This window comes from Nycticebus coucang, chromosome X (genome assembly GCF_027406575.1).
Source record: "Nycticebus coucang isolate mNycCou1 chromosome X, mNycCou1.pri, whole genome shotgun sequence".
In the NCBI taxonomy this organism is placed as follows: Eukaryota; Metazoa; Chordata; class Mammalia; order Primates; family Lorisidae; genus Nycticebus; species Nycticebus coucang.
The window spans coordinates 114,054,976-114,060,975 of NC_069804.1; the positions used below are offsets into that span (position 1 = coordinate 114,054,976).

Genomic DNA, 6,000 nt, shown 5'->3' on the forward strand with positions numbered 1-6,000 from the left:
TATGATATTTTTGATCTGCTTTATGGAAATGTCTAAGAAAGCAAGAAACCCTTCTTCACATGTCAGTAAGTGAGCAGCGAAATGAGATTTTTCAGCATGAAAGCAGTTCCTGGGTCTTGTAATGAAAAAAAAAAAATACAAGATTGCATTCTGCTTTGATGAGAAAACAAAGCTAATTTGAGTAAAACAAAAACAACTAAATAATTATAACAAATAGATAACAAATAATTATAACAATAATAACAAAATAGAACCCAGATTAGTATTTAACATCAAGTGTATGCTTGTTTGAAAATCTTTGCTCCTGAAGTAAATATTCGGCAACCAGAGTGATTGGCAGTTAACATAATTTCAACAAAATAAGAAGTCATCAAAAATGGACGATTTGTCTGAAAGAACAGTACCTATATTATAAAGATTGAACTTCATGGCTCATCACAACCATTTTCTTTTTTCTATTTTTTTTTTTTTTTTGTAGAGACAGGGTGTCACTTACTGCCCTCGGTAGAGGGCCATAGTGTCACAGCTCACAGCAACCTCCAGCTCTTGGGCTTAGGCGATTCCCTTGCCTCAGCCTCCCGAGTAGCTGGGACCACAGGCGCCTGCCACAACGCCCAGCTATATTTTGTTGCAGTTCTGATGGAGCCGGGTTTGAACCCGCCACCCTTGGTATATGGGGCCGGCACCCTACCCCCTGAGACACAGGCACCACCCATCACAACCATTTTCAAAATTTAATTCCCACTATCTTCTTATAAATGAGGAGAATTTCATTGTGTTCCTTAGTACAATGAACAAAAAAGAAAAAAAACAAGTAAAAGCAAAACAAAAAATAAAATCTCGTGCCTAAATTTAGAATATTGTATTGTGTAGTAATCAAACATTTGAAACAAATCAAATAGTTTAACTTATTCGACAGGCATAATAGCATTTAAAAAGCATAATGCAATCCAATTATGTAGTGAGCATAATGTAGTCAGGAGTAGAATCTAACATTATGCAGACATTTTCTAAATAAAAGCTCCCTGTAGGACAACTATATATAAACATGGGTAAGTGCAGATTAGATCTGTGGAAACTTTTTGAAATTTAGAGTCTGAAACACATTTTTTAGGTAGGCAGCAAGTTATCCTAAAATTTTTTCACATTAGTTATTCTGACTTTTCTTTTTTTTTTCATCAGATACTCTACTCAACATGTCATTAGCCAGGACAAAAAAAAAAAAATCCCCCCAAACCAAAACACCACTCCAGATCCGGTACACTTAAATATATCACTCTCATTGATTGGAAGTGCTATCAGCATAGTCTTTGCAACTAGCTGAAAGCATGTATTTAAGAAGTTTTTATAAATTGTGATGTTCATATGTTTTATTCTTATGCCAACAGTTTTCTGATGAACTCAGCATCGTGCTTTATGCAATAATGGAAACCTCACAATAATCACCATACAGCTTTTAAGACTTGCAGGAAAATAAACTAGGATGGTCCATAGATATATGATGTAATCCACAATGTTGGAATTATAAATGTTTCAAGAAGCCCAGACTAGAAGACAAGCCTAAACCACCATTCGAAAAATGAAACACGATATGATCCAAGATGTATCCCGAAAGTTTTGTGTCAACCCTCAGTCTGAATTGTGAGGATTGATCTTCAGTTGAGTCCAGCCAGAAGAAACTGACTGTGCAATTTTCCGTTGTATTTATTGTATAGACGATGTACATTCTAGAAGGTTCCTTTAGTGCTACACTGTTGTACTTTTTGTCCCAGCAATTTGAGGGTGTGCAAATACCACAAAGTCATCAATAAGAACAGGACATGCTCCTTCTTCATCATAATTAGACATGTCATCTTCAATCATTGTACTGAAGTCTAAAAGAAGGTTCCAAGTATCTTTTGGTATTGATCGTTTATGATGTTCCAACAAAAACTTTATTCCATAAGTCTAAGAATTTAAATCTTCCATTAAGCACTAAGTTCCAGTAGGTAATGGCCATTTCTAGATCTAATCCTGTTGAGATCTGTCCTGGATTCTTTGAAAAATTAAAAGTAAACTGGTAAAAATCTTTAAATCGTCCCAGTTCTTTCAATTCTCGTTCTGTCTTGGGTATCTGGGCCTTTAGTTTTTCCATGCTGTCACATCCTAATTCTGTCATGCTGTCCATGAACTCCTGCTTGGAGAACTCACACTGTGTTGCTGCTCTGAACTTCCATGCAATGATCAACACACTAATGGTGGTGGGATCGAGTACCAGGTCATCACAGAATTGTTGTATACCATATATTCCAATTTTATTTTCATCTTGAGGATCTCTGCATCTATTGTATAGTTGTTCTAACTTCTTTCTGTCCAATGATCCTTTTACACTCTCTCGTATATAAAGTTCAGGATTTTGAAAAAAAATTATCTGTTACAACATCTAACCTCTACTCATTTTCAGACAGACAACTTACTGCTGTTTTTTCACTAGATTGTGTGAAGATCATAAACTGACGAACTTTATCCTTCTGCGATGATTTCAACTTGTTCATGTTGGTGTCCTCCAGGCCTTTCTCCTCCTCTCTGGCTCTGCAGCGAATCTCAGAGTAGTTTTGATTTCTCTGATGAATAAGGATTATGAGCATTTTTTCATATGTTTTTTAGCCATTTGTCTGCCTTCTTTAGAGAAGGTCTATTCATCTCTCTTGCCCAGTGATATATGTATGGGATTGTTGGATTTTTTTTGTTGTTGATTAATTTGAGTTCCGTATAGATCCTCGTTCTCAAGTTTTTGTCTGATTCATAATAGGCAAATATCTTTTCCCATTTTGAAGGCTGCCTGTTTGTTTTGGTTGTTGTTTCGTTAGCTGCACAGAAGCTTTTCAGTTTAATTAAGTCCCATTCAGCCTGATGATCTTCCCTTCATAGAAAGAAAGTAATGATACCTACCTCTAAGATTATGGCTTGGAGGATTTGAAGTGAAAAAGCCTAAAAATAAAAACCTACCACATACAGAATGTGGCATTTTCTAGGCCCTCAACAAATGAATGTTAGTTCTCCATTCCATCGTTGCTTCCTTCATTCCATCGTTGTGATTCCTGTGACATTAACATAATAGCATGACTAGCAGAGAGAACACTTGGAAATGTGACAGCAAACAGATATAAGCCCACATTTCCATTACATGTGAGTGTCACTGTCACTGTTGTGTGGAGGAGGAGGGAATTGTGTGATGGAGCTGGAAGAGAGGAGAAGCATCATTGCACAGCTTCCTGTTAACTGAGAGGAAATAGGCTAGATATCTTCACTCTATGTCATGCACTTCATGTGCTTCCCATCCTTTTGTAGTACTTGCCTCTGAAATGGTTCGGATATTTTCCCCTCTAAAGGTTATGTTGAGATTGGAACCCCAATACTGGGGAGGCGCAGTGGGATGTGTTTGCGTCGTTGAGGTGGATCCCTCATAAATGACTTGGTGTCATCCTGTTGATAAGAGCCTTGTACCCTCTTCTCTCTCTTGCTCCCTTTCCAGCCATGGGATGTGCCTGATACCTCTCTGGCTTCTGACTTGATTAGTAGATCCCTGAAGTACTCACTGGAAGTAGATACTGGCATTTTGCTTCTTGTACAACCTGTAGAACTGAGAGCCAAATTCTTTATAAATTACCCACCTACAGGTATTTCCTTTATAGCAGCACAAAAACAGCCTAATATCCTCTCTATTCTTTGCCTTTCTTATCCTCTTCCTCTGCCTTCTGGTGTGACATCAGAGAAGGGTATTTACTCAGTGCCTCGGAAACAGGAGCTGATGGAGAAACACCAAGTTAGATATTGAATCTGTTAGACCAGTATCTTTAGGTAAGTTACTGCTTCACAGGGATACTTTAGGTAAGTTACTACTCTTCAACCAAGGTGGTCCTTACAAGAGCCTAACAATACCCAATCTTCCCAACTACCAGGAATACTCTGGAGTGTAAGTGTGATCCCACGTGGAGAAACCATCTGAGGATTTAGGTGGGAGGCAAAGACCAGTGCAGTTTACAGTAATTACATTAACAGAGACACTCAGGGTGGCTCAGATCCTTGTATTGTCACCATTAAATTAATGGTATTGTAATATAAGCTGTTGAGGTCATGATTTTTCCAAGTGTGGTCCATGGAAAACTTCCTTAACATCCTCAGAGTTTGCTTTTGAAAACAGCAGATATATAGATCCACCATAACTCTGAATCTAAACCAGGGAAGTGGGTTGTAATTTGTCTACATTTGGGTTATTTTTCCAGTTGGTTCTGGTAATCAACCAAATTTGAGAAGCCCTGCTGTGGATTTGCAACAAGGTTCATTAAAATATTAAATTCTTTGGTGTCTAATTTCATTGTCTGTTCCCCCTGATACTCAACATTGAATATGTGTCTTCACTGGTCTGTCAAACAGATAGCTAAGAAATTTTGATTCAATGATTTGTATGTCAGTTGGCTGAATTGGGCACTGGGATAACAGCACAGAAAACAAGGCAGGCAGGGACCATGGAGTTATTCTAAAATGGTAAAACTTGGGGTGGCACCTGTGGCTCAGTGAGTAGGGCGCCAGCCCCATATATGGATGATGGCAGGTTTGAACCTGGCCCCGGCCAAACTGCAACAAAAAATAGCTGGGCCTTGTGGCGGGAGCCCCTAGTTCCAGCTACTCGGGAGGCTAAGGCAAGAGAATCGCCTAAGTGCGAGAGTTGGACGCTGCTGTGAGCTGTGGCACCACAGCACTCTACTGAGGGTGACAAAGTACAAATCTGCCAAAAAAAATAAAAAATAATAAAATGGTAAACTGGTATCAAAGAGTAAAAAATCAGTAAACTAGGCCATGTTACATGAGACTTTGTGCTTTGAAGAAAATAAGTATGCATAGTAGAATGTGGCAGGGATAGGGATTATCATAGACAGGGCTGTCTATGAATCTCTCTGGAAGTGATTTTTGAAATGTGTCCTGAAGGACAAGAAGAAGCCAGGCCTGGACAGGAGATTTTATCAGTATCTCTGTGCTGTGAGTGGACACCCATTGATCCAGGAGCCGAGAAGAAGCTGGAGTGAATGGAGCCTGGCAGACTATGTGCAGGCAGATGGGAGATGAGTTTCAAAGGGCAGAAAGGAATGACATAATTTCAGTCTTTTATGGAGTTCGATTTTACTTGGAGTGTGAAAGGTGAGAGTATGGAAGTGACGCTATCTGGTGTCTACTGTCAGAAGGTGTCTCTGGCCAGTATGTGGAAAATGGACTGGAGAGAGATAAGATAGTACGTTAGGATAACCATGAGGAGAATATCTCAGATGTCAAGGGGAGGGACTCGGGTGGATGGGCCCAGGGCTGCAGCCATGTGCAGAGGGAGGTGTGAACAGGATGTGCTTTGAGGTAAGGCCGGTGGCACCTGCAGTGTCTGTATGTGTGGGGTGTGTGAGGTAAAATAGATTTAAGGATGACCTCTTAGCTATTTGTTGGCTAGGGGGACAAATGTTTTTCTAACATCAGCTGTTCCAAGTGCTTCTGAGATATTCTGCAGTTAGGTAATCCAACAGTGAATGTAGTGAAAATTAGTAATTTTAACAATTCATAGGTTGATTAATAGGATTCAGCTATTAGATGGTTAACCTTCACTAAAAACAGATGAAAAATACAAAACTATGAAAACTGTAAAAATCTCACCTTGAAAGTATTTCTACAACAGTTCACAGTATTGATCTCTGCATGTGTTCTTAGCCCTGTTCTAAGGGTTTTCATGTAATGTAGGCCATTACAAAAGTTTTGAGATACACAGAACTCAGGAAACCTAACATAAAATAAGCATGGATGGAAGCAAATGAAGCCCTCATAGCAACACTGATAAGCCAACCAACTTGAAATTTGTATGGGTCAATTAGAAATGACACCATGAAATGTGTTCGTTGGAAGTCAAATAACAGAACATAATACAGTCTGTCTCAAAACTTTTGCAGTGACCCACATATTAAATCTCAAAGCAACAATCCA

General features: G+C 39.0%; 1 pseudogene; it reads right to left on the reverse strand.

The window, feature by feature from the left end:
- Window positions 1-1,736: 1,736 nt before the first annotated feature.
- Window positions 1,737-2,539, reverse strand: LOC128577839 (DCN1-like protein 1; annotated as a pseudogene).
- Between the last annotated feature and the right edge of the window lie 3,461 nt (window positions 2,540-6,000).